The sequence below is a fragment of the Macaca thibetana genome, chromosome 5 (genome assembly GCF_024542745.1).
Source record: "Macaca thibetana thibetana isolate TM-01 chromosome 5, ASM2454274v1, whole genome shotgun sequence".
Classification (NCBI taxonomy): domain Eukaryota; kingdom Metazoa; phylum Chordata; class Mammalia; order Primates; family Cercopithecidae; genus Macaca; species Macaca thibetana.
Genome location: NC_065582.1, coordinates 5,035,018 through 5,061,409, shown reverse-complemented (window position 1 = coordinate 5,061,409; position 26,392 = coordinate 5,035,018). Strand labels below are relative to the sequence as shown.

At 47.1% G+C, this 26,392-nt stretch overlaps 2 long non-coding RNA genes across 2 annotated transcripts; one reads left to right on the top strand and one right to left on the bottom strand.

Annotated features, from left to right (window-relative positions):
• Positions 1-612: 612 nt before the first annotated feature.
• LOC126954595 (uncharacterized) lies at positions 613-5,022 on the top strand. Its single transcript, XR_007725652.1, has 3 exons — positions 613-835; positions 1,531-2,702; positions 3,183-5,022. It is a non-coding gene; the product is annotated as an uncharacterized LOC126954595 (long non-coding RNA).
• Positions 5,023-16,288: 11,266 nt separating this feature from the next.
• On the bottom strand, positions 16,289-24,149 carry LOC126955727 (uncharacterized). The gene is made up of 3 exons (XR_007726053.1): positions 23,829-24,149; positions 22,650-22,774; positions 16,289-16,380 (listed from the first exon to the last, which is right to left on the bottom strand). It is a non-coding gene; the product is annotated as an uncharacterized LOC126955727 (long non-coding RNA).
• Between the last annotated feature and the right edge of the window lie 2,243 nt (positions 24,150-26,392).

Sequence of the window (26,392 nt, the reverse complement as noted above, 5' to 3'; positions counted from 1 at the left end):
ATTCTAATTTGGTGGTTGTGAGATGAGGCCCAAGAATCTGCGTTTTAAACAAGCATCTTAGGTGACTGGTATGCAAGTGGGCTGGTGAGCGTGCCAAGTGGAGTACAGGTCTGGATCTTCATTCACTCATTCAAGAAGTGTTGGAGGCCGGGCGCGGTGGCTCACGCCTGTAGTCCCAGCACTTTGGGAGGCCAAGGCAGGCGGATCACGAGGTCAGGAGATCGAGACCATCCTGGCTAACATGGTGAAACCCCGTCTCTACTAAAAATACAAAAATTAGCCCAGCATGGTGGCGGGTGCCTGTAGTCCCAGCTACTTGGGAGGCTGAGGCAGGAGAACGGCGTGAACCCGGGAGGCGGAGCTTGCAGTGAGCCCAGATCATGCCACTTCATTCTAGCCCGGGCCACAGAGTGAGACTCTGTCTCACAAAAAAAAAGAAGTGTCTGAGCGCTGTGTGTTAGTCTGGTTGTTACTATAAAACAGCGGTCCCTGGCCAGGCGCAGGGGCCCACGCATGTCACCCCAGCACTTTGGGAGGCCGAGGCAGGTGGATCACCTGAGGTCAGGAGTTCAAGACCAGCTCGACCAACATGGCAAAACCCTGTCTCTATTAAATACAAAAACTTAGCTGGGCATGGTGGTGCATGCCTGTAATCCCAGCTGCTCAGGAGCTGAGGCAAGAGAATCGCTTGAACCTGGGAAGCGGAGGTTGCAGTGAGCTGAGATTGTGCCATTGCACTCCAGCCTGGGCAACAAGAGCAAAAACTCCGTCTCAAAAAAAAAAAAAAAGCAGTAGTCCCCAACCGCTTTGGCACCAAGGACCGGTTTCACAGAAGGTGAGTTTGCCACAGGCCATGGAAGCAGGAGGTGGTTTCAGGATGATTCATTTATTGTGCATTTTATTTCCATTATTATTACATTGTAATATATAATTAAATAATTATACAACTCATGATAGTATAGAATCAGTGGGAGCCCTGAGCTTGCAACTAGATGGTCCCATCTGGGGGTGTTGGGAGACAGTGACAGATCGTCAGGCACTAGATTCTCTTAAGGAGCACACCCTAGATCCCTCGCATGCGCCGTCCACAGAAGGGGTCACTCTTCTTGGAGAATCTAACGCTGCCCCTGATCTGACAGAAGGCAGAGCTCAGGCAGTATGTGAGTGATGGGCAGCGGCTGTGACTACAGAGGAGGCTTCACTCACTCGCTTGCCTGCTGCTCACCTCCTGCTCTGTGGCCTGGTTCCTAACCTCCTGGTTCCGGGAGTTGGAGACCCCTGCCACAAAGGAACACCTGCGGCTAGGCAAGTTGTAAAGAAAAAAGTTTGAATTGGCTCACGATCCTACAGGCCATACAGGAAGCCTGGCGCCTGTGCCACCTGAGGGCCTCAGGAAGCTTACAAGCAATTGAGGTAGAAGGGGAAGGGGGAGCAGGTGCATCCCATGGTGAAAGCAGAGTGAGAGAGAAGCTGCAGGTGCCACACTCTTTAAACAACCAGATCTCACAAGAATTCACTCGCTCTTGCCAGGACAGCACCAAGCCATTCAAGAGAGATCTGCCCCCCATCAGCCAAACACCTCCCACTAGGTCCCACCTCCAACACTGGGGATCACGTCAACGTGAGACTTGGAGGGATACACATCCCAATGGAACAAGCAGCTACTATGTGTGCGAGGATCTGGAGAAGCAAGGAGGGCCTTGCTCCCCTGGAGCTGACACTGCCGTGGGAGACAGCCGTAAACATGCAGACAGACAGACACGTAGCACAGTGGTAGTGATAGCTACGTGTGCGGAGTGAAATGGAGCAGAGGACGGAGAGGGACTGGAACAAGCAGCGGAGCTTTCAGAGAGAATCCATCCTGCCCATCACTCACGTCCTACAGCATCCAACACATCACTGAGCAAGTTTATTAGGCCCCTGTGCTGCCCAACTTGCTTCCAGAGGCCTTGAAGGACACCAAAGAAGACTCATGGGATGCAGCTGGAGGCCAACCCTCAGAACATTCACCCTTTAGTTGGCAAGCCGTGAGCACATAGTTCCAGAAAGTGTATAATTACATGCCCGGCGGCGTTGGTGTGAGGCTGATCCCAGGTGTGGCGGAAGGTTGCCAGAGGTGGCGACCATCTCGGCTGGAGGTGGGAAGGGAAGCTTCTGAGAAGAGGTGGCTCCTAGACATTGCTCTCAAGGTGCGTTAATGTGAGGTGGAAACAGGCCCAGGTGCAGAGCAGCAGGCTTTCCCAAGACTTCATGGCTGTTTATGAGGGTGGCAGAGACGTTTGGACCTAGAGAGGTTGGATACCCACAGTTAGCCAGAGAAGCAGCGGAACGTTGGGGGAAACAGAGACAAGGGCTCTCACCCCGCCTGTGCTGCATGCTAATTTTAGAGCCTCAGGCACGTCATTTAATGTCTCTGTGCTTTAATGCCTTCACCCATAAAGGAGGGATAATCATTTATGTCAGCCTCTCCCCAGGGATGGTTTAAGAGGAGAAAGGAGAGAATAGCTGGGAGCATGACCGGGATAATAAAGAGTAACAGGAATACGCCTATTATTAGGTATTTGTGTTATGATTTTGCAGCTCACAATTGGCAAGCTCCCTGAATAACTGCACCATGAAGAATCTCGAAGCTGTGAACTCTCTGTGGGCACTTTACCTTCAAACCCATCAGATTCCATAGATACGAAAACCCTGTTTTCCAGGTTTTATTTGATTTTCATATTCTTTAACTGCTTAAACCCTGGTAGCTCCTTCCCAGCGGCTCCTGAACACTGCCTGGGGTTGTTTGGGCACAATGCTGAATAAGGCCCCGAGATACCTGCCCTGGTGTGAGCTACACAGAAACGGGAACAGCCGCACACTCTAAAGTCTTTCCCGTGTTTTGAGCATGAAAGCAAATTGTCACTGCGTGTTGTAAATAACCCAGGGCTCTGTGTCTCCAGCCAGGGTGCTGGGGCGGGGGTGAGCGGAGGCGGGTCCCAGGGCTCTGTGTCTCCAGCCAGGGTGCTGGGGCGGGGGTGAGCGGAGGCAGGTTGCGGGGAGGGGCTTCCTTGAGTGTCACTTTAGTTCATGGAAAATAATTTGAAAGATTACGATATTAAGTCAGATGTGTTTAATTCAGTGTCTCTGGCCTCTTTAGGTAGAAGTCTGTGTCTAAAAAGTAAATTATCTTCTCTTTCCAGATGGAAATGATGATGTCGTGAGCTCACACCAGGCTGCTTGCTGGAGCTTCTGTGAACGGAACAGCGCGCTGCCCACAGGACTCCGGGACATCTCACTTGGCTTCACTTTTTTTATCTGTGTTGCCTCCGGCCTCTGTACCTGCATGACAGTCTGCCGGGGGGTCCAACTGATGCCCACCACTACCTCCCACCCGCAGCCTGGTGGCCAGGACCCCCTCCTCTCCCATCCCCACAGCTCGGCTGAGATGATGAGCTCTTGCAAGCATGTGGTGCTGCGCCCTGGGGCAGCTGGAGGACCACGCAGAGTGAGGGATGCCTGCACTAAAAGGGCTTGGCTGCCATCACAATTGCTACTGCCCGCAGCAGGCTTTCTTCCATGGGCACAGGCGCCACCACCCACACCCCACCAGGGAGAATCTCCAGGTAGCTCCACCCCTAGGAATGAAGGCCAAGTAAGCTGCAGAGAGAAAAGCCTTACTTTCCCCAGTCTCAGTCCCTTCTTTTTCTACTCTGGGATTAAACTCTTTTCAGGATGACTAACAGTGGAAACATCTATTTGTTCAGAGGGAAACAGCCACTCCGACCCACGGGATCTGGTCTCTGCCGGCCGGTGTCAGTCAATAGAGCAACTGATGATGCATTTCACAAAGCCCAGTCCATTCTGCCTCAGATGCCATTGAGAATCCGTCCAGGCCAGGTGCAGTGGCTGGCACCTGTCATCCCAGCACATTGGGAGACCAAAGTGGGAGGATCACTGGAGCCCAGTAATTCGAGGCCCGCCTGGGCAATGTAGGAAGACCCAGTCTCTACAAAAAGAAACAGGAATCCATCCAGGAGGACAAACACGCTCAACTCCACTTCTAGGAGGTGCGTGGGGCTGTCAGATTCATAGAGACATAGATTGGTGGCTGTCAGGGCCTGGGGGAGGGGGAGGGGAAATTAGGGTTTAGCAGGTACAGAGGAAGCTCCATTCAGGAGGATGAAAACGTTTCAGAGATAGGGCGTGGTGATGGCTGTGCAGCAATGTGAATGTGCATCAGGCCACAGGACTGTACATTTAAAAATGAATAAAATGGGACTTTTATCTTATGCACGTTTTATCACAATTTTAACAAATCAGTCCAGGTTGCACCATGCTGCATCTGGACTGTTCTTGTCACCATCTCCCTCCGGTGTGAGGTGAGATAGAGGCCAGATCTGGGGGCAGAGTCCAGCATTGGCTGCAGGCCTCCTGTGAGCAAGCTTAGACCAAAAGGCACACAAACATTTCCCAAGAGCACAACGTTTTCCTGCTCAGGCCAAAGCCACATGTGGGGAGAAGAACAAAATGTGTCTCCTAACTGCAGGGTGCAGTTCAGCGGGCACTCTCCAATGCACTCAGGGTGTGCGGGGGCCCCAGGAGAACAATGAGTATGCCTCGCATTCACGGTCCCCAAAGACCCCTCCTGGTTCATTTTCTCGAAACAAAAGAAGTCTTTCTAGGGCGTTAAGAGCTTCGCCCTCCAGTGCAGAAACTGCTGGCGACTTTGAAATGGCAGCCCTCCTGCCACAGAGAAAATCTCCAGGCTCTTCAGGTCGCGGTTACACATAGACATTGTCCACTCTCAAAATCTGCACGGATTTGCAAGATGAAACTTGCCTTCAAAGAAATGTTGTCTCCCTTCTGGCTAGACACCCTGCCCTTTTGGGTTCTTTGCTCTCTCGCCTTCAGCCTGCAGGAGCAGTTGACTGGAAAGTTTGGGGAGTCTGAGCCAGGGTCAACTCTCTCTGGAGTTGCCCGCCTTAGGAAAGGCGCAGGTGGAAGTTTTCCTGGCTGGAGGCCCCGCCCAGAAACCTGAGAAGCCCACGCTGTTGAACAGCTTAATATTCTCCACTTTAAAGACTTTGACTATAGCGAGCCTGAAGGGAGTTGAAATACAAGAAAAGGGCCGGGCGCGGTGGCTCAAGCCTGTAATCCCAGCACTTTGGGAGGCCGAGACGGGCGGATCACGAGGTCAGGAGATCGAGACCATCCTGGCTAACACGGTGAAACCCCATCTCTACTAAAAAAAAAAAATACAAAAAACTAGCCGGGCGAGGCGGCGGGCGCCTGTAGTCCCAGCTACTCGGGAGGCTGAGGCAGGAGAATGGCATAAACCCGAGAGGCAGAGCTTGCAGTGAGTTGAGATCCAGCCACTGCACTCCAGCCTGGGCGACAGAGGGAGACTCCGTCTCCAAAAAAAAAAAAAAAAAAAAAAAAAAAGAAATACAAGAAAAGAAAAAGAACAGTTTCATGTGCCGCAGTGAAATCCCACCAAGAGAATTCTCTGAGATTGTTCACGAGCCCTGAACAGACCCTGCTGGGCACGCCAGACCCCCTGTTAGATCTCAGCAGCCCCAGCGGAGCTCTGGGATTCACACAGTCACCAAGAAAAGGGGACTCCAGCAAGTCCCTGTGGGTGACCCTGAGGTGGGCATCCATAGGCACCGAGCCTCTTTTAGGAGAGGATTCTCTAAAGCAAGAAAAAGATGTTCGAACAACGATCAAATCTGGACCCAAGTCTGAGGAGTGTGTTGACTACTCTGAAAGAGATTTTCCACCTCCTCAACTTTCAGAGAAGTTAATTTGAAAGAAAACCCTAAATCCGCTGTTCTTTTTGGCTGCTCAGAATCTCAATTTGTCCATTTCAGGAACCCCCTGCCCTGTGGAGGAAAAGCCTACCTTGTATAGCACAGGATGAAAGTGCTGGAGACCACCTGCCTGGACCCCCACAGTGAGCAGTGGCCCAGGCTCCGCCTGCTCCCCAGCCCTAGCCCAGGCTGTGGACTGTAAGTGGCTGATGTGAGGTAGCAGGGGTGAGGCCGGCTCTGCGCTGAGGATGGGTGTGGCAGCTGCAGAGGTTCTGGAAGCTCTGGGGACCTCACTGTAAATAGCTGCTGGTCCCAGCAGCAGCCACAGAGGTTCTGGGCTATGGCTGCTCCTAGTGGCCTCATTCTCCAGCGATTCCACCAGGACACCCAATACCCTTTCCAATACAGCCCCTTTCCACTTGAATAAACCAGAGTCTTTTTCTATTGCTTAAATCCAAAATTCCCAAATGTGGTATGCCACTAGCACTGTGTACCACAGAATCTCTCATTTTCTTTTATTTTTAAAATTTATTATTTCAAGGGCTTTAAGGGTACCAGTTGTTTTTCGTTACATGGATGAATTGAGTAGTAGTGAAGTGTGGGCTTTTAGTGCACCCATCCCTGGAATAGTGTACATTGTACCTGTCCCTGGAATAGTGTACATTGTACCCGTCCCTGGAATAGTGTACACTGTACCCGTCCCTGGAATAATGTACACTGTACCCGTCCCTGGAATAATGTACACTGTACCCGACAGGTGATTTTTCATCCCTCCCTCCCCTGTTGCAAGTACCCAGTGTCCATCGTACCCACTCTCTATGCCTTTGCGTACCCATAGCTTAACTCCCATTTATAAGTGAGAACATGTGGTATTTGATTTTCTGTTCCCAAGTGACTCTATTTTGTTTTAGGTTAAACCCTGACTTGGCAACAAAACCTTGAACATCCTGGGATACTTTTGAAGTCATATTTAATTCTTTGAAAATACAGGCAGTGAAGTCCACAACGCCTGGAGCCCCTTCTTTATGGAGGAGAGGGAGGCAGAGGAATGGACACTACAGGCATTAGTAGTGCACAAAATATTTCCCAATGGTCTGAAAGAATCAATGGGCCCAACTAAAGGATACCTGAAGATCAAGGCCAGCCCAGGGCATGTGGGCTGCAGAGAGAGGCACAGGGCCTCTGCTTCTCCTTCTGTGTCCCTCAGCCATCCTCCTTCAGTGTTCCCTGGACAGTATGGTGCCGATCACATGATCAGAGGGTCGGGGCCCCCTGCTGGGCCCTGCAGAGACTCATGGCAATAAGGCAGAGGGCAGACACATTGAACGTGGGTTCAGAAGCCCTGGCCTGAACCAGGGCTATTCCTCAGCTGTGAGCTGGAAACTTTGATGGCACAGCACATGCGGTCCCTCAGGGCCAGCCTCCTTTGTAAATAAGGACAAGAGGGATTTAAATCACTGATTTAAGTCAGGGGTTCTCAAATTCTAGTGCAAGAACTGGTGCTAGACTGAAAAAGATTTCATTTTCACAGGTTGATGGAGAAAAGAGAAAACCACAATAACCAAAAAAAGGAATAATTGTGTCCTGAAGCTAATTTATTTCTATTAAAATGCTGAGTAGTTCTGTTTTGTTATAATTCACTTTGCATGTGAATTCTATCACGGTGGCAAAGTGGGTGATATGTGTTCTAATTACTCCATCTGAGTGAATAAAAAGTTAGCAACTCAATACAGTTCTTCCAAATCTTTTTTTTTTTTTTTTTTTTTTTTTGAGACGAAGTCTCGCTCTGTCACCCAGGCTGGAGTGCAGTGGCACGATCTCAGCTCACTGCAACGTCCGCTTCCTGGGTTCAAGCGATTCTCCTGCCTCAGCCTCCTGAGTAGCTGGGATTACAGGAACCCACCATCATGCCCAGCTAATTTTTGTATTTTTGTAGAGACAGGATTTAACCATGTTGGCCAGGCTGGTCTTGAACTCCTGATCTCGGGTGATCCACCCGCCTTGGCCTCCCAAAGTACTGGGATTACAGGCGTGAGCTACCTCACCCGGCCCCAACTCTTCTTTGTAGAATTTTATCAGCCTGTGAGATCTAAAACTTTGGTAACTACTAGATTAACTAAAGTCTAAATTCCCTTCTACTTGTGTCAATGGATTTAGCTGAGGAGTACCTGGAGTGTAGCGAAATAGTTGAGAGTCAGATTTAATTTAACATTAAATACTAAGTTTAATACTCAGGCAATGAAACTAGGTGTTAGCAGGTTGAATTGAATGGATTGCTCTCTGCTACGCACCATGAATGGATGACAGTAAAAATGGCGGCCGGGCGCAGTGGCTCGCGCCTGTGAAACCAGCACTTTGGGAGGCCGAGGCGGGCGGATCACAAGGTCAGGAGATGGAGAGCAGCCTGACCAACATGGTGAAGCCCTGTCTCTACTAAAAATACAAAAACTTAGCCGGGCGTGGTGGCAGCACCTGTGGTCCCAGCTACTGGGGAGGCTGAGGCAGGAGAATGGCGGGAACCTGGGAGGCGGAGCTTGCAGTGAGCCAAGATGGCGCCACTCACTCCAGCCTGGGCCACAGAGCGAGACTCCGTAAAAAACAAAACAAAACAAAAAACAACAACAACAACAAAACCCACCAAAAAACGGCATGATCTCTTTCAGCCACTGTGAACAGTGAACTGTGATGGCAGCTAGCGACCTACATTCTTTCAGAAAACCTTAAGGAGAGGACGTCGCTGTAGGCTTTTACCTGGATAGCAGTCAGCGCTCCCACTGTCAGTCACTAACTCTGGGTCCACAGGGCACGTGCCGCCTGCTTCCTTTTCAGAAATAGTTACGGGTGACTTCTTGTTGCAGGACCCTAAATGGAGAATGAATCTGTGCTTGGAGAATAGTGGGTTATTTCAAAGTCTGTGTTTGTGAGTTGCTTAAATAGGATTTGCTTCCATTCCCCGTGTGAGGTCCTATGCTATCTGTAGATAGAGAAATGACAAGAATCTGAATTGATGTTGATATTTTAAAGTTAAGTATCTTTACAATATGGAGCTTCACGAATTCTAAAAATGCCCTGCTGTTGAGTTTTCTGTTTGCCACGTGTCCTGGGTCGCAACCAAAGGGTAAGAAATCTAAACTCTTTTTTTGCCTCTAGTCTAAGCTAGGGCTTTGTTTTTGTAGAGCTGCGCCACGTCTCAATCTGTAATGGAATATAATTACATGCATTGATGTATGTATTTGAGTAACAGCCATCTCCTCTGGGTACAAAGCACTAAGAGATCCGAGATCAGGCCTGTATTTGTTGCCTTTGTATGTCCAGCACACCGCAGGAGTGCAGCCAGTGTATGCTGGCCAGGATGGAGTGCCGGGATGGAGTGCCAGGATGAGTGCCAGGGCGCTCATCTCTGCTTCAGGGCACATCCTCAAAACGTACTTGTTTGTTCACAAGAACCAATTTTCTGCTGCTCTCTGCCTTTGAATCTAATGGCTTCAAATTTACACTGAAGTTGAATCACAGTGTTGATACTACTAGTTCTAAGATGAATGAGTTCTGGCAGTCTAATGTACAGTATGGTGACTAGAGGTAATGATACTGCATTGTGTACCTGAAATTTGCTAAGAGAGTAGATTTTAAATATTCTCACTCTAAAAGAAACAAAGAAAAGAAGGAAAGAGGAAAAGAAAGGAAGGGAAGGAAGGAAAAGAAAGAAGGAAGGAGGAAGGAATAAAGGAAGGAAGGAAGGAAAAAAGAAAGGAAGGAAGGAAAAACAGGAAGGAAGGAAGGGAAGGAAGGAAGGGAAGGAAGGAAAAGAAGAAAGGAAGGAAAGAAGGAAGGAAGGAAGGAGGAATTCATTTGCTATATTGGCCTTGTTAACAGTTGTGGTGGGACATTAATATAATAGTATTTTTTAAAAGGTTACGAATTATTTCAGAAATGATGTAATAGAATTCCAAATACCAGTTGGCTTTGGGGAAGAATGACAGAAACACAGCGGCACAAAAGGGTACCTGTAATATTTCTTTTCTCAAACATCTGAATCGAATATGTCAGAATGAGCAATTTTAACTCAGTTGCTTATCATGAGTCCTGTTCTCCATATTACTCCATAATTTTCTGCATTTTTGAGATACTCGATAGTAAAAGGAAAGAATGACGCCTCTCCCCACCAAAAACAGGAGCTGATATTAACAGTGTGGAAACTGAATATTAGAGGAAATCAACTGACAATCTATTCAAGCTTTTTCTGCATCCCTCTACTAGGCTGTCAAACTCTTAGTTCTACAACTGGCCTAAATCAGTTACAGCAAAAGAAGACGAAATGTATGGGTTGGGTTTTCTTTCTCTTCGTCAATGACAAAATTTGCCAGAAGCAAAGGCTGCCTGGACTCACCCAAGCTGGCCTCTTTCAGAACCACGGGCTGGAGGAGGTGCCCCCCTCCTAAGCAAGGAGTGGCCACACTCCTGGGCAGGGCAGGCCCTGGGAACAGGGGAAAGGTTATTCCAGGTCGGTGAGGAGGCAGCTGAGAAACAAGTCCTGGCACTGGCTTGGCCTGGCAGGGGCAGGGTATGTGCAGGCTGAGGGAGATGATCCCTAGAGCAAAGCCACTTGGGACTCTGGGTCACGAGGACCCCACAACTGAGCTGACTCCGTAACTGGGAACCTGGCCTTCCCTTCCAGGGCTGCTGCAAATCCCATTGCAGAGTCCAGGGCTGTGAAGTGGCTTCAGACCACAGGCGTCAAGGCTGCCTTCTACTTAACTACCTGCATTGCTTCTCTACATCAGTGACTCAAGGCAGGGTGGAGCCTCCTGGATTCAAGACCCTTCAAGGCACTAGATGTCACCGCCGTGGAGGGACATCCTTTATGGGACTCCGGAAATTCCCCTTGTCCCTGTGAGCACCATTCAAGGCTGGTGCTCCCATCTTGTCTTTCACTGACAGTGGGGTTCTGCCTATAAGGTAAAAGTTCAGGGGTTCAATTGGGTTTATTTTGAGGGAGAGGCAAACTGAGCTCCGCATTCCTGCAGCCCCCCTTTTTATGACCCCTTCTCTAAATAGGGGGCATTTTCCAATGTTCTGCCCTTTACAGTGGTGTTGTCACATAGAAAGCTCATATACTTGGGACATCGTTGGCACCCCTGGGTCTCTGGAGACCCTGCAGGTGCTGCCCTCATCTTGCTGAGTATTTCCTCCCATGCCTCCTACAAGTTCAAAGCCTCATTCATCGTCTGTCCTCCATGGTCCTTCAGAGTCCCGCATCTCTGTTTTGGGTACTGCGATCCCTCCGTGGCCAGGCTGAGTGTTGTCTGCCCCTCACTGCCTGACAGCCAGTCATGACCAGGCCATGCAGCGTCCTGCAGCACCTCTCCAGTCGTCCTCACCTTTCACACTGTCCCTTGGGTCAGGCCTCCCTGGGTGATGACCCAAATGGTCACTAGCAGGTTCCAAGGGGCCTCTCAACCTCCAGCCTCGTTCTTGAATCTGCTGGGTACAGACTGGGCCTCATGAGTCTCCTGGGAACTGGCTAAGGTACAAAGGGCTGGGTCTTGCCATACACCTGCTGACACCAAATCTTGGAGGTGAGACTGGAAAATCTGACTTCGAATGTAAATCCCGATGCTCCACACAGTCTGAATTCATTGTGCTAATCCGTCACCAAGGGACATGGTGAGAACATGGATTTGGAGCCACACTCCTCAGGTTCAGATCCCAGGGTGATCACTCACTGGTTGCATGACCTTTAACAGGTTATTTAACCTCCCAGTGCCTCCACTTCCTCATCTTTCAACTGGGAGTCAACAGGAGGATCAAATGCTGCCATATGTGTGAAGTCTGTGGCATGCAGCATGTAGTCCAGCATCAGTGCTATTGCAGGTCGAGATGTTCCCGCCCAGCACATCAGCCATGGAGGGACTTTTCATCCCATAATGCCACTTTCATCAAGTCATGTTCTTTACTCAAAACCGTCCAATGCCTACCTCCAAAGACTAGAGTGCAGGAAATGGAAAAAATAACTTTACAGTGGAGAACCAATCCTCTGGCCAGGTGATGAAGATAACGCAGAAGCTAGAAGGCAAACCGATGTACGGTGTGAGGAGCAGGGTACTGATGTGCAGTGTGAGGAGTGGGGTACTGGACCTCAATGCTTTCTTCAAAAACTCAGAACCCCTGTGAGAGCTGAATGGAAAAATATCATGAGAAAAATATCAAATCAACCCAAATTAAGGATTGTACTACAAAATCCCTGATCAGGACTCCTCAAATTGTCTGGGTCATCAAAATCAAGGGAAGTCTGACAAGCTGTCACATCAAGGGGAGTCGAGGGAGGCGTGACAACTAAATGCAGTGTGGGGTCCTGGAACAGAAAAGGGGTGTTAGGTACAAATTTCATGAGATCTGAATCCAGCATGGACTTTTATTAATGATAATGTATCAATACTGGTTCATTAATTGTAACAAATGTACCACCCTAATATGAGATATTCATAATAATAAGGGAAACTGATTGTGGAGTGTACTGGGATAGCTTTGCGACTTTGGATGGGTGCAAGTTGGGTATTCTGGATGGAATCCTGCAAAAGGACAGTAGGGAAAACTAATGAAATCTTAATAACGTGAGGACTTTAGTTAAGAATATATCAATATTGGCTCATTAGTTGTACAAATGTACCACAGTAATGTAAGATCTTAACCCTAGGGGAAACTGGCTGAGGGGTATATGGGACCTCTCTGTATTATCTTTGCAACTTTTTGGTAATTCTAAATTTATTCCAAAATTAGAAAGTTCATTAAAAAAAAAAAAAAAAGTCAGGACTCCCATGGTCTATAGCCACCACAACCTCCCTCCGCTCTCCTTAGGAACCCACTGTTCTGCCTAGGTTGCTCCTCCAGGGCCTCAGCACCAGCCCCCAGCAAGTGTTTTGCTCTGGTCCCCACCTCGCTGAGCTCAGCCTCACTCCCACTCTTCAAAATGCAAGATCCCACCAGACCATGTGATATGGTTTGGCTGTGTCCTCACCAAAATCTAATTGTGGATTCACACGTGTTGTGCGAGGCACCCAGTGGGAGGTAATTGAATCATAGGGACTGGTCTTTCCTGTGCTGTTCTCATGATAGTGAATAACTCTCACAGGATATGATGATTTTTAAAAGGAGAGTTTCCCTGCACAAGTTCTCTTCTCTTGTCTGCCACCATGTGAGACGTGCCTTTCACCTTCCACCATGATTGTGAGGCCTCCCAGGCCACATGGAACTGTATGTCCAATAAACCTCTTTCTTTTGTAAATTTCCCAGCTTCAGGTATGTCTTTATCAGCAGTTTAAAAACAGACTAATACACCTTGGGAGCCCCAGGCAAGCATTTCTTCTTCCAGAATTCCTGCCCTGAGCCCTCAGACTCCAACAGCTCCTTCCTCTGAGTTCTGATTCAGCCTCCCTCTTTCCCTCCTTCTGCATCTGCGTTTTCCCAATTATTGTTGTCAAATCCATCTCTCCCCCCACAACCTGCAAGCTCCTCAGACAGGATTGTCACATTCCTTTGTGTTCCCATGACACTAACCATGTTTCTCTACCCCTCCAGGTCACCTTCCTCCATGTAAGAGAGGCTGTGCAAATGGTTTCTGGTTTTTGTTTTTTTTTTTTAAGTTTTATTATGGTAAACAATACTTAACACAAATTTTACCATTTTAACCATTATTAAATGAGCAGTTTGGTGGTGTTAAATATGTTCACATTGTTGTGCTACCATCACCACCACCCATCTCCAGAGCTTTCTCATCTTCCCAACTGAAACTCTGTCCCATTCACTCCCCATTCCTCCCTCCCTCCCTCCCTCCCTCCCTCCCTCCAGCCCCTGGCAACCACCTTTCTGTTTTTGGTATTTATGAATTCAGCTCTTCTAGGAACCTCATATGAGTGGAATCCCACAGTGTTTGTCCTTTGTAGCTGGCTGATTTCACTCAGCATGATGTCCTCAAGGCTCATCCACACTGTAGCATGTGTGAGAATACTCTTCCTTTTTAAAGCTGGATAGGATTTCATTGTCTGTATCTGCCATCAAATGTTTGGTTTTTTATTTCCAAGAAGGATCATAATTAGCACAGGAAGGGTCCAAGGAGACATGAGTGGAAGGTGTCAGGCTGAGCTCCTGGTGTTGTCAACCCCTCCCTGCTCCGTGGCTGCGAGGTCCATGGCAATGCATGAAAGGTGAGCCTTCGGCCCTCTCTCCAGCTCAGTGCAGGGCTGAGCACCTGGGCATCTTTATGCTGTATTCTTAGACATCTATTGCAGACATAAATGACACCAACAAACAATCAGATCCAATCTCACCGGGCTGGGCCTGAAAAGAGACCAATATATAAAGATGACTGTGGAATTCATTTCCTATCTGCTCTCAGACTTATCCTCTGACTATGAGTCTGCTCTTTGCCCAAAGAAGAGAGAATCAAGGAAATAACAGCATCCTATACATGACAATATAAATAACAACAACTGAATATCCTCTTCTTCCCATTTGCCCCAAACCATATCAATTTATAGCGGATTGATTGAAACTTAGCCATGAATTTGCACACACCCTTCTCTCTGAACACTTCACTCACTGGAAATAGTGTTGTATTGTCAGGAGTTCATAGAGGAGAACATTGAATCTATTAGTCAGAGTAAGCAAAGGCAACTGCCCTAAGGATAAATCCTGAAATCTCAATGGCTTCACTCAGCCTAGGATTCTGTCTTGCTCTTGTGGGTCAGGTGGCTTTCCTGCCTGGTCCTCCTCCAAAATCATTCAGGGTCTCCTTCCTTCTTGGTATTTCACCATCTTGGAGTTCCTTCCCTCTAGTCATGTGAGTGGAAAAGAGAGAGAAGACAGAGAAGGCGCCTGATCTACACAGCCACAAACTGGAAGTGGCGTGGCACTCCTGCTCACCTTCCACAGCAAGAGTGACCCACGTGGTACCACCGAGAGGCGTGAGGGAGAAGCTGGGAAAGGCATCCTTCCTGCACCTCCACAGGAGAAGAAAAGGGTCTGATTACCACACAGCACCCACTCTGCTGCAATAACGTCACCGCTCTCTTGAACTCAGTGGTCCTTTTTGAGGCCAGTAAGGTCCTCAGTTAATTTTTGGAAGAGTTGACAGGAAAGAGCTGTCCAGAAAATTTTGTCTTCAGGTTTCCTGGTAGTAATAGCCATCATTTACTAAACGTTTACTGTATATCACATATCAATCTGTATGTTTTAATACATTATTTCATTTAATCCACCTAAGTACTTTATAATATGATTATTCTTATTTTACAGATAAGAAAAATATTTTTGGTCTCATGTATTAGTTTGCTAGGGCTGCCACACACACACAGTACCACAGGTTGGGTGGCTTAAACAACAGATATTTTCTCGCAGTTCTGGAGGCAAGAAGTCTGAGATCAAGGTATCAGCAGTCAGGTGTGATGGCCCATGTCTGTAATCCCAGTACTTTGGGAGGCTGAGGCAGAAGGATTACTTGAGGCCAAGAGTTTGAGACCAGCTTGGGCAACATAGTGAGACCCCCATCTTGAAAATAAAAATAAATAAATTAGCCAGGTGTGGAGGCTGAGGTGGGAGGATCACTTGAGCCCAGGAGTTCAAGGCTGCAGTCAGGTATGATGGCAGAACCTGTCTTTTAAAAAGGGAAAAAAAAAAAAGAAGCATCTGTGATGTTGATTTCCTCTAAGGCCCTTTTCCTTGGCTTGTGGATGGCCACCTTCTTCTTCTTCTTTTTTTTTTTTTTTTTTTTTTTGAAACGGAATTGCCCTCTGTCACCCAGGCTAGGGTGCAGTGGTATAATCTCTGATCACTGCAACCTCCACCTCCTGGGTTCAAGCGATTCTCCTGCCTCAGCCTCCCGAGTAGCTGGGATTACAGGCATGTGCCACTGCGCCTGGCTAATTTTTGTATTTTTAGTAGAGGCAGGGTTTCACCATGTTGTCTAGGCTGGTCTTGAGCTTCTGACCTCAAATGATCCACCCAACTTGGCCTCTCAAAGTGCTAGGATTACAGGCATGAGCCACTGCACCCAGCCCACCTTCTTGCTGTGTCTTTACATAGTCTTTCCTCTGTGTGTGGTTGCACATTTGTGTCTAAATTTCCTCTTCTTAAAAGGACACCAGCCATATTAGATTAGGGCCACCCTAAAGGCCTCATTTTAACTTAGCTAAATAAACTCTTTAAAGAATTTATCTCCAAATATGGCTACATTCTGAAGTACTGGGGGTTGGGACTTCCACAGATAAATTTGTGTGTCAGAGGGAACACAATTCAGCCCAGAACATCCCCCACTTTTTCTTACGTGAATATATTCTATAAAACTATGTACAAAGATTTAACCACAAGTTTTTTATTGCAAATTCGTTTCTAATAATTAAAATATTAGTTAAGAATGGGTTCAGCCGCAATTAACAGAAACCCCAACTCAGAGTGGCTTCAGCCTAACACATAGTCAGGTGTAGGTGGTTATTGATATTGGTCCAGTGGCTCTGTGAAAATCTCTCCCTGTTGGCTCGTGTCTGTCACCTCGTGATCACGTAATGGCTACCGTAGCTCCAGACACCACGTCTACCTTTAAAGAGGAAAAGGGAAAAAGAAAGAATGATGGCATCTTCTGTCTCTTTATCAAGAAAGAAAAACTTCCCCAGAAATCACAGAAAACTTTATCCGATGTCTCATGGGTTAGAATTGGGTCTCTTATCCAACTGTAGCTGAATAACTGGGAAGTAGTGAGTTTTCAGGTGTATAAAGCTCTGGGGTGTGGGGTGGGAGGAAAGGAAAATCTGTATAGGGAATCACTGAGGCTCCCTTTTAAAGATCGACCTTATTAAAACATTCTAGACAAATTGCGATGGTTCCAATTCATTGGGGAAGAAGTCAAGACAGGTGATGAGAGCTCAGCAAATGGATCCAGTAGTTCCACAGGGCATGGCTGACACTCACCCAGGGCGTGGCTCAGCCAGGGCTCCCTGCTAGACTTGGCACCCTCTTTTGGAAGCGGTGGCTAAGTTATGAGTGTAGGCTTAAAAACAAAAACAAAACACTAGTAGCTTTGGAAGCCTGATTGCTGGCATCACCGTGACTTGTGTGGGAAACTTCTGCGCTAGGATCCACACCAATTTTCTTTTCTTTTTTTCTTTTCTTTTTTTTTTTTTTTTTTTTTTTTGAGACAGAGTATCGCTCTGTTGCCCAGGCTGGAGTGCAGTGCCGTGATCTCAGCTTACTGCAACATCCTCCTCCCAGGTCCAAATGGTTCTCCTGCCTCAGCCTCCCAAGTAGCTGGGACTACAGGTGCCTACCACTATGCCCAGCTAACTTTTTACATTTTTAGTAGAGACAGGGTTTCACTGTGTTAGCCAGGCTGGTCTCGAACTCCTGACCTCATAATCCACCTGCCTTGGCCTCCCAAAGTGCTGGGATTACAGGAGGGAGCCACCGTGCCTGGCTGATCCACACCAATTTTCTACAACAACACTGTAGCTAGTAAGAGGGCAGGACAGCAGGTCAGCCGGGCCCCAGAGGGCTGCTTAGGCTCCCCGGCATCCTCTGTGTCTTGCATTTGGAATAAGAACCCACGCTTCTCGAGCCCTGGGATTATCATGCAATTGAGGGAAAAGGAGACCCCAACTGCAATGAGCCAAGTCTCAGACAGTTAACCAAAAAATAAAAAATGAATCTGTAATTGTGCCCCAAGTAGACTGTAAGTAAACATGCCAAGTAGCTTGTATTTTCTAAAACGTCTACAATAAACATATTTTAGTTTTGTAATAGGAAACAAAACATATTAAAGTGGTTTTTAAAAGAGTATAGTTATTATTGACCAAAATGGGAACAAGCCCTATTTTTAAATTATTTCAAGTTATGCTTTTCTTTTTTCTTTAATTTTTATTTTAGATTTGGGGGTACACGTGAAGGTTTGTTACACAGGTAAACACATGTCATGGGGGTTTATTGTACAGATCATTTCATCACCCAGGTATTAAGTCCAGGACCCAGTAGTGATCTTTTCTTCTCCTCTCCCTCTTCCCACCCTCCCCCTTCGAGTAGATCCCATTGTCTGTTGTTTCCTTCTGTGTGTTCACAAGTTCTTATCATTTAGCTCCCACTTATAAGTGAGAACATGTGGTATTTCATATTCTGTTCCTGTGTTAGTTTGCTAAGGATGATAGCCTCCAGCTCCTTCCACGCTCCCGCAAAAGACATGATCTCATTCTTTCTTATGGCTGCATAATATTCCATGATGTATATGTACCATATTTTCTTTATCCAATCTGTCATTGATGGGCATTTAGGTTGATTCCATGTCTTTGCTATTGTGAATAGTGCTGCAATGAACATTTGCATGCATGTGTTTTTATGGTAGAGTGATTTCTATTGCTCTGGGTATATACCCAGTAACGGGACTGCTGTGTGGAATGGTAGTTCTGCTTTTAGCTTTTCGAGGACTCGCCATACTGCTTTCCACAATGATTGAACTAATTTACACTTCCACCAACAGTGTATAAGTGTTCTCTTTTCTCCGCAACATCACCAGCATCTGTTATTTTTTGACTTTTTAATAATAGCCATCCTGACTGGTGTGAGATGGTATCTAATTGTGGTTTTGATTTGCATTTCTCTAATGGTCAGTGATGTTGAGCTTTCTTTCATACGCTTGTGGCCTGCATGTATGTCTTCTTTTGAGAAGTGTCTGTTCATATCCTTTGCCTACTTTTTAATGGGGTTGTTTTGTGTGTGTGTGAATTTAAGTTCCTTATAGATGCTAATTTAGACCTTTGTCAGATGCATAGTTTGAAGTTATGTTTTTCAAAATAGCAAAAATATCTGTAAACAATTCAAATGCCCAGACATACCTGCAAAAGAATATAAAGTCATTGAAATAATATGTAGGCCAGGTGTGGTGGCTTACTCCTGTAATCCTAGTACTTTGGGAGGCCGAGGCAGGAAGATCCCTTGAGCTCAGGAGTTTGAGACCAGCCTGGCCAACATGAGGAAACCCTATCTCTACCAAAAATACAAAAAATTAGCCGAGCGTGGTGGCACATACCTGTGGTCCCAGCTACTTGGGAGGGAGGCTGAGGCAGGAGGATCACCTGAGCTTGGGAGGTGGAGGTTGCAGTGGGCTGAGATCGCACCACTGCACTCCAGGCTGGGTGACATTGAGACTCTGTCTCCAAAACAAATTAAAATAAAATAATACATATGTGGACTCTGTCAATATGTGGAAAAGTGTGTATGAATAAAAAGAACAAAGACACATACTTGTTGATTACAACTGGAGAAAATTATGTCTATACAATGATAAGAATGAAAACAGTAGAGTTAGGTAAATTGTTCAAGTTTTCAGCTGAAAGAATTCTGTGTGTTTAGGGGAGGTGTGAGGTATAAATCTCTACGGAAACAAAAGTTTTAAAACAGCAAATCTAATGGATGTGGGCTCTGTTAGGAGCAGCATGGCCGTGCTTTCAAACCTCCTTCAGGGCTGTCCTGGGCAACAGAGGAACGCTTTTGATCTGCTCTCTTGGCAAATTTAAAGTACACATGCATTATTATTAGCTACAGTCACCAGCTGAAGTGTTCTCAGCGCGCACACACACACACACACACACACACACACACGGTAACTATGGGAGGTAATGGATATGTTAATTAGTTTGATTGTGTATATATTCACAATGTGTGTGTGTATATATATATATCAAAAGATCACATTGTGTACACTAAATATACATGATTTGTATTTGTTAATCATACCTCAGTAAAGCTGGAAACATTTTTTTCAATTAAAATTGCCTCAGGAAGTAAAAATGAGAAGAATTATAAATATTTAGTAAATGTCAAGTGCTATATTCATGGATAGCAAAATATATTTATAATGCAAAAAACAACAAGAAAGAACATAAGAAGTGAATTCATGCTCTCAGCCCTCCCCAAGCTCCGCCCTCCCCGAGGTCCCAGTGTTCTCAGCCTCTTTCTGTCTCTAACCTTCCACAGACCGAGGTCCCTGGGCCCTTCTCGTAGCCTTGCCCTCTGGTCCTGGGAGACAGCCAACATGAATGGAGTCACGAGTGCTTATATCTTCAGCCAGGACTCGCCAGAATGTTCTTGTCTTTCTCAGAAAATGGGTTTTTTCTTGTGCAATGTAATGTTCTACTGCTCCTGTCTCCCATTTGAAAAGTAGCAGGTGCCCATTATAAAAAGCTCCCAGTTTAAAACATTTTTTAAATCTTCTTTTAATCTTTTTTAGCGTTACATAAGAGCCGTACATATTTTCAGGGCATATGTGATATTTTGATACATTGCTATATTGTATAAAGGTCAAGTCAGGGAATTGGGGTATCTGTCACCTTAAATATTTATCTTTCCTTTATGCTGGGAACATTTGAATTATTCTCTTCTAGCTATTTCAAGTTGTGCAATAGATTATTGTCAAGTATGGTCACTCTACGGATCTATCGAGTGCTATGTCTCATTTCTTCTATCTGACTACATATTTGCACCCATTGATCAACGAGCGTTTATACATTTCTGTATTATATTGGGACGTCTGTTGTGTTCTGGGGCCCGCTCCATTCCCAGCTGTCCTGAGGGGCTTCCTTACCCACAGTCTACTGAGTTGTGTGTCTGGTGGCTCTGCCCCTGCCCTTGCCTGCTGGATTGACCAGGGTGGTTCCACAGTCACTCATGCTTTGTGGTGGGATGTAAGAGGCAGCAACAGTACTGCCCTCCCTCACTTCTGTATATAAATGATTCGACGCCTGGAACCATTCATGTGCAGAGCAACATTCATTTGCAGGTCTGCACCCCGTGGTCCACACAGACCTGCCCATGAATGTTTTAGCTGCTTTATTCCTGATTGCCAGACACCAGAAACATCCCAAAGGCCCACCGATAGGACAACGGGTCAACAAACCCATGACAACACACTGGAATACTACTCACCAAAAAAGGAACAAACCACCCGTGAATGCAATACCATGGATGCATCGAAAAACATTTGCTAAGTGGCAGAAGCCAGGTGCAGATGGCCACATCTGTAATTCCACCTGTGTGACGTTCGCAAAAGACAAAACTACAAGCTGCAAAGTGGATCAGCGCTGCCAGGGGCTAGGGATTGCAGGAGGGGACTGACCACAAAGGGTAGCATGGGTGAACTTTTTGGAATGATGGGAAGTTTTTCTATTATGGGGGTGGTTATACGACTATATACGTTTGGCAAAATTCATCCAGCTGTCTACCGTATAAGGATCCATTTTATTGTATGTAAAGCATACCCCACCTAAATCTGACCCGAGAAAAATCATAATGTAATGTAGAATATCCCTTTTACGGATCTCTATTTGAATATCTATGAGTATATCCTTTGGATACATTTCCAGAAGTAGAATCATCGGATCCAAGTGCATGAACATTTTAAAATCACGTGTGTATTTTTACAAGGCCTTCTTTGGAGGAAGTGCTTTAAAGGAGTGTCCATGAGGCTTTCAGGAATCCTGGCACATGGAAGAGAGCAACCACGAGTGTTATGCAGAAGCGAGGGACGGCAGTACTGTTGCTGCCTCTTACATCCCACCACAAAACACAGCTGACTATAGGACCTCTCTGCTTCCTGACCTCTGAAGTGTCAGGAATATCCTGCCCCAGTGACTCCCATCACTCCACCCCAAAGGCCAGAGCTCAGCACTGCCCAGCGCGATACAACTGAACTTCCTGCCATGGCGGGAACTGTTCTGCATCTGCGCTGTCCCATACACTAGTCACAAGTCGCTACTGAGTACTGGAAATGTAGTTAGTACAAATGAGAACCTGAATTTAATTTCTTTTAAGTTTTGTTAATTAAAAATTAAATTTAAGGCCAAGCGCAGTGACTTATGCCTGTAATGCCAGCACTTTGGGAGGCTGAGGTGGGGAGATCACTTGAGGTCAGGAGCTAGAGACCAGCCTGGCCAACATGGTGAAACCCCATCTCTAGTAAAATTACAAAAATTAGCCAGTCATGGTGGCATACACCTGTAATCCCAGCTACTCAGGAGGTTGAGACAGGAGAATCACTTGAACCTGGGAAGCAGAAGTTGCAGTGAGCCGAGATCGTGCCACTGCACTCCAGCTTGGGTGACAGAGTGAGACACAGTCTCTAAATAAGTAAATAAATAAAGTTAAATAGCCACATGAAATAGGGCACAGTGGTTCATAGCCTGTAATCCCAGCACTTTAAAAGGCTGAGGCAGGAGGATTGCTTGAGGCCAAGAATGTGAGACCAACCTGGGGAACATAACAATAGCCCCATCTCTAAAAAATAATTTAAAAATTAACTGGGTGTGGTGGTACATGCTGTAGTCCCAGCGACTCAGGAGGCCGAGGCAGGAGGATCACTTCAGCCTGAAATGTTGAGACAGCAGTGAGTTATGACCATACTACTACACTCCAACCTGGGCAACAGAGCGAGACCCTGTCTCTAAAAAAATGAATAAATAAATATCCAGATGGGGCTAGTAGCTATCATATTGGACAGTGCAAGTCTAAAACTCTAAATCTAGCCTCCCACTGCAGGAGAAATGGAAGGACCAATAAGTAACTTGGCAGCCAGCATCCAGTGAGCCAGCTGCAGGGCTACTCTGACTCTCCCTAACCTTACTCTGAACACTGGGCCTTCTGCCTCATACCCCAGTACCAGGAAACAGAGTCCTGTTTTGCTCCCCATGCTGGAGTATCTGCCTCAGTCCTCCTCCCCTGCTCCCGAGCTCCTGCCCTGCTCCCTACACCCTCCCCGAGAACAGGAATCCTGACCTTGGACCCCTTTGCAGGTTTGATGTCAGTGCTCCAGGTAACATCTGCACACACCTGGCATCCGCCTCTGGCCTTCTCGGGCTGTCTGCCCGCTGCCCGTATGGGTCTCCACATTCTTTACTGCCAGGACTTGGCCTCTGTGGGACCCTGGATGGCTCAGTCAGCACTGGAAGCAGGATCTTTATGGCGGGGAAAAGAAGCTGGACCTCAACCCTTGTCACTGTCACTCATTACACTTGCAAAGAGGTGTGAGGATCTGGTGGGCAGCTCAGACTTTAAATAGCTCACACAGCCTTTAAAAGCTCTGAGTGATCTGGCCACCTTCACCTGTCTCGAGAGCTTCAGCCACTCCCCGGCCTCCAAAAATCCACAAATCTCTCGCCAAGTTGGACTGAGCTCCACCCCTCCATTTCCAGCAACCTGGACATCCCTACTAAATTTTCCACGTGTGCCTCCAGGCCACAAGCCTCAACACGGAACTCTCAGCTTCCTCAGAAGCACCCGTCCAGTCTTCCAAACTGGCGAGCTGAGAGTCATCACTCCTCCCTGTCCTCCTCCATCCCCAGCCAGCTGGTCCCAAAACCCATAGACACTGGGTCAGAAATACCACTTGGGCGTCCTGCCCGACTGTCTCTGAGGCTTCCACCTCCTCCCTGAGCTTACTGCAGCCCTCCACCAACAGGCCTCCTTGCCTCCAGCCTCCACCTCTCCTGCCCTTCACTCTCCCCCAGGGTTGCCTTCCTGAGACCAGTCTGTTTAAGGCTATCAAAGGATCCATTCAAACCCTGCAGCCCTCAGTGTCTGACCTGCAGGCTAACTGTGCAGCTCTTCTCCCACCAGCCTCCCGGCTGCCAGCCCTCCAGCCGCTCTCCGAGGCGTGCATGCGGCACCCTTCGCACTCTGTGCCCGATGCTAGCATGCCTCCCTTTATCCAGCTGGCAGGCTCACTCATCCCTCGAGGCCCTCCAGGAAAGTTTCCCCAACACAGCCACATCTCTCTCCCCCAGCAGCCACAGCTCTTAAAGCCCTTGCACAGGGTTTTATTTCTCCACGAGTGTGAGTGCCTCCCACTAGACCCTGAGTTCCTAAAGGGCAGGAATCCAGACAACAGACTGATGATTAAGTGTGGCCTAGTAGTGGGGGTACTCAGAGCTGTGGCTCCCATGGGGCCCTAGAAACCAGACATGAAGTATTGAAAATGGCTTTGGATCGTTACAGTAGGAGCCTACTCACAAAGACGCCTAGCATCCTGTTTCTCCGCCTCATCTGCAGAGAACCGCCTCCATGGATCTGACTCAGCAGTGGTCCCAAGCATAGGTCTGGGGCGGCCCCCGGGAGATGTGTGCCGGCTCACCCTCCCTCCCGAGCCCGTCCTGCAGTTTAATCATGCTCTGCATCTATTCTAGGCCACGCTCATTTCCTGTGGTGGAAATGGGTTTTTGACAGTGTTCCTTTCATATTTAATCTCTCCATGCTAATTACAGCCAGTCCTCTTAGCTCAAGGATGGCTCTTCCTCTGTGTGAGACGAGCGGCTCTGCCAGCACACAAGCCCCGCCCCTTCAGGAAGCCCCGCCCCTGCCCGGCCCACCCGGAAGGAAGCTTCCCACTGCGGAGGACTCTTCCCCGCACCTGCCCTCCAGGAAGGATGTGCAGGGACACAGCCCTCCAGATGGGGTTTGCTAACCAAGGGGACATCTAGTGATGAAAGGGATGAAAAACAACCGTGACAGGCCCAGAATGTTCTTTTGAGTCTTTCCTTTTTCTTTATTTTTCAGGGATTGTAAAATGTATTGTTTACGATGAAGCACTACAGATCAGAGCCTCACCACGTGTTTTCGATCTGGTGTTTCTAGGGAAATTGGCTTTGATCGCTGTTTCAGCTGCATTGGATCTATGAGGGCGTATTTAAAAACAAAACAAAAAAACTTCTTTTCAGAGTTCTCCATCATCATCCTCAAAACGTATTTTTAGACATCTTATAATTTGCAGGGCACAGTTAGCACTTGGCAAAATAGAGGCAACAAGAGGTTGGGGAAGGAATCTCAGCTCGTGTTCAGAAACTGCAGTTTCGTTCCCGCCCCATGGCATGTCTGTGTGGCTTTGGGAAAGTCAGCGACCTCTCTGAGCCTCAGTTTCCTTAGCTGTCACATGAGGCTATGGAACTACAAGAGCTAACATTGTATAAACAGGTGATAAATAGTCTTGCAATTGATTATTATATAGACGCCTTGGAGGCTGGTAGAAATGAGAGGGGCTGGTGGTGGAAGAAAAACAGAATTTGTCCCTGGTAAACTTTCTGGTGCATGAGCACTAGTCATGTGGGGACTGGGGAATGGACATTCCGTTTCCATTTTGCAAGGCTACCTATGAATTATGCATGTCGTACACACAGGCAAAAGGGATGGATAATTACTAGTTTGACCTCTGAGAAGACAGACACTGAATGAAGGAATGTTGTTTGCTAGAGAGGGTACAACAGGGGTTTTCAGATCTATTTAATAAAGGAACTTTACTAATCATCTAGTCTACACCCACCCACCGGACAGACCAATAAACCAACACCCAGAGTGATTTAAGTGATTGAATCAGGAGCACACCATTGGTTGTAAAGTCAGAGGAGTCCACTGCTAGGAAAAGCCATTCTAAAGAACAAGAAACCCATGACTTTTACAACCCAACTCGATGGTAGAGAGTCTGGTTTCCACTTTCATGTTGACAAAAGTCATGTAAAGCAACGTAAAAATGTGACAAATGTTACCAACCATTGTCTGTGCATGCTTCAGTCGTGAGCAGAGCCTTGGATATCCTTGAGAGAGCAGAACAGAGATGTGGTACCTAGGTCCCCAGGGAGAGGGAGAGTTGATTCTTGGGATGCTATTTGTTTCTTGGACACAGAGTCTAACCAAGGACAAAGGCCCGTGTCCTCTAGAATTTTGGACTAAGTCACAAAACATTTTATTTTAAAATTTCTAATATTTTTATCCAACAAATAGAATGCCTGTACCACTGAACTTTTCTCCCCAAGTTTTTGCATACTGAAAGAGGTCAACATTCCCAGCCTCATCGCTTCGCTCTCCTCCTCCCTCACCTGAAAGAGCTCAACATTCCCAGCCTCATCTCTTCACTCTCCTCCTCCCTCTCCTGAAAGAGGTCAACATCCCCAGCCTCATCTCGTCACTCTCCTCCTCCCTCACCTGAAAGAGGTCAACATTCCTAGCCTCATCTCTTCACTCTCCTCCTCCCTCACCTGAAAGAGGTCAACATTCCCAGCCTCATCTCTTCACTCTCCTCCTCCCTCACCTGAAAGAGGTCAACATTCCTAGCCTCATCTCTTCACTCTCCTCCTTGTCCCTCCCTGAAGATGGCAGCCACAGCATCTACGCACCTCAGCACCTACACACAGGCTACTCCTCTGCTCAGAATACTCCAGAATCTACCCCATCCACTTCTCAGTCATCTTTAAGTTTCTGCTCACATATCACCTTCACTGGAGGCCTTCCCTGACCATCCTATCTAGGATAGAACCCCACTCCTGGTTCCTTTTCCTTTGCATTATTTTTTTCCTTGACACTCATCACCTTCTAAAATTTTCATTTTTTCGTGTGTCTCCCCTCAAGTGTGTAACCTTCATGAAGATCAGGGCTTGGCTCTGTTTTGTTCACTGTGATACCCACAGGTCCAAGCATGGTGTCTGCCAGATAGCACTGAATGAATATTTTTCTGGGTGCACACAAGCTTTTCTTCACGTTCTGGTTTTTGTCACTGCTTGCCTCTGCCTTCTAATCTCTTTCCCAGA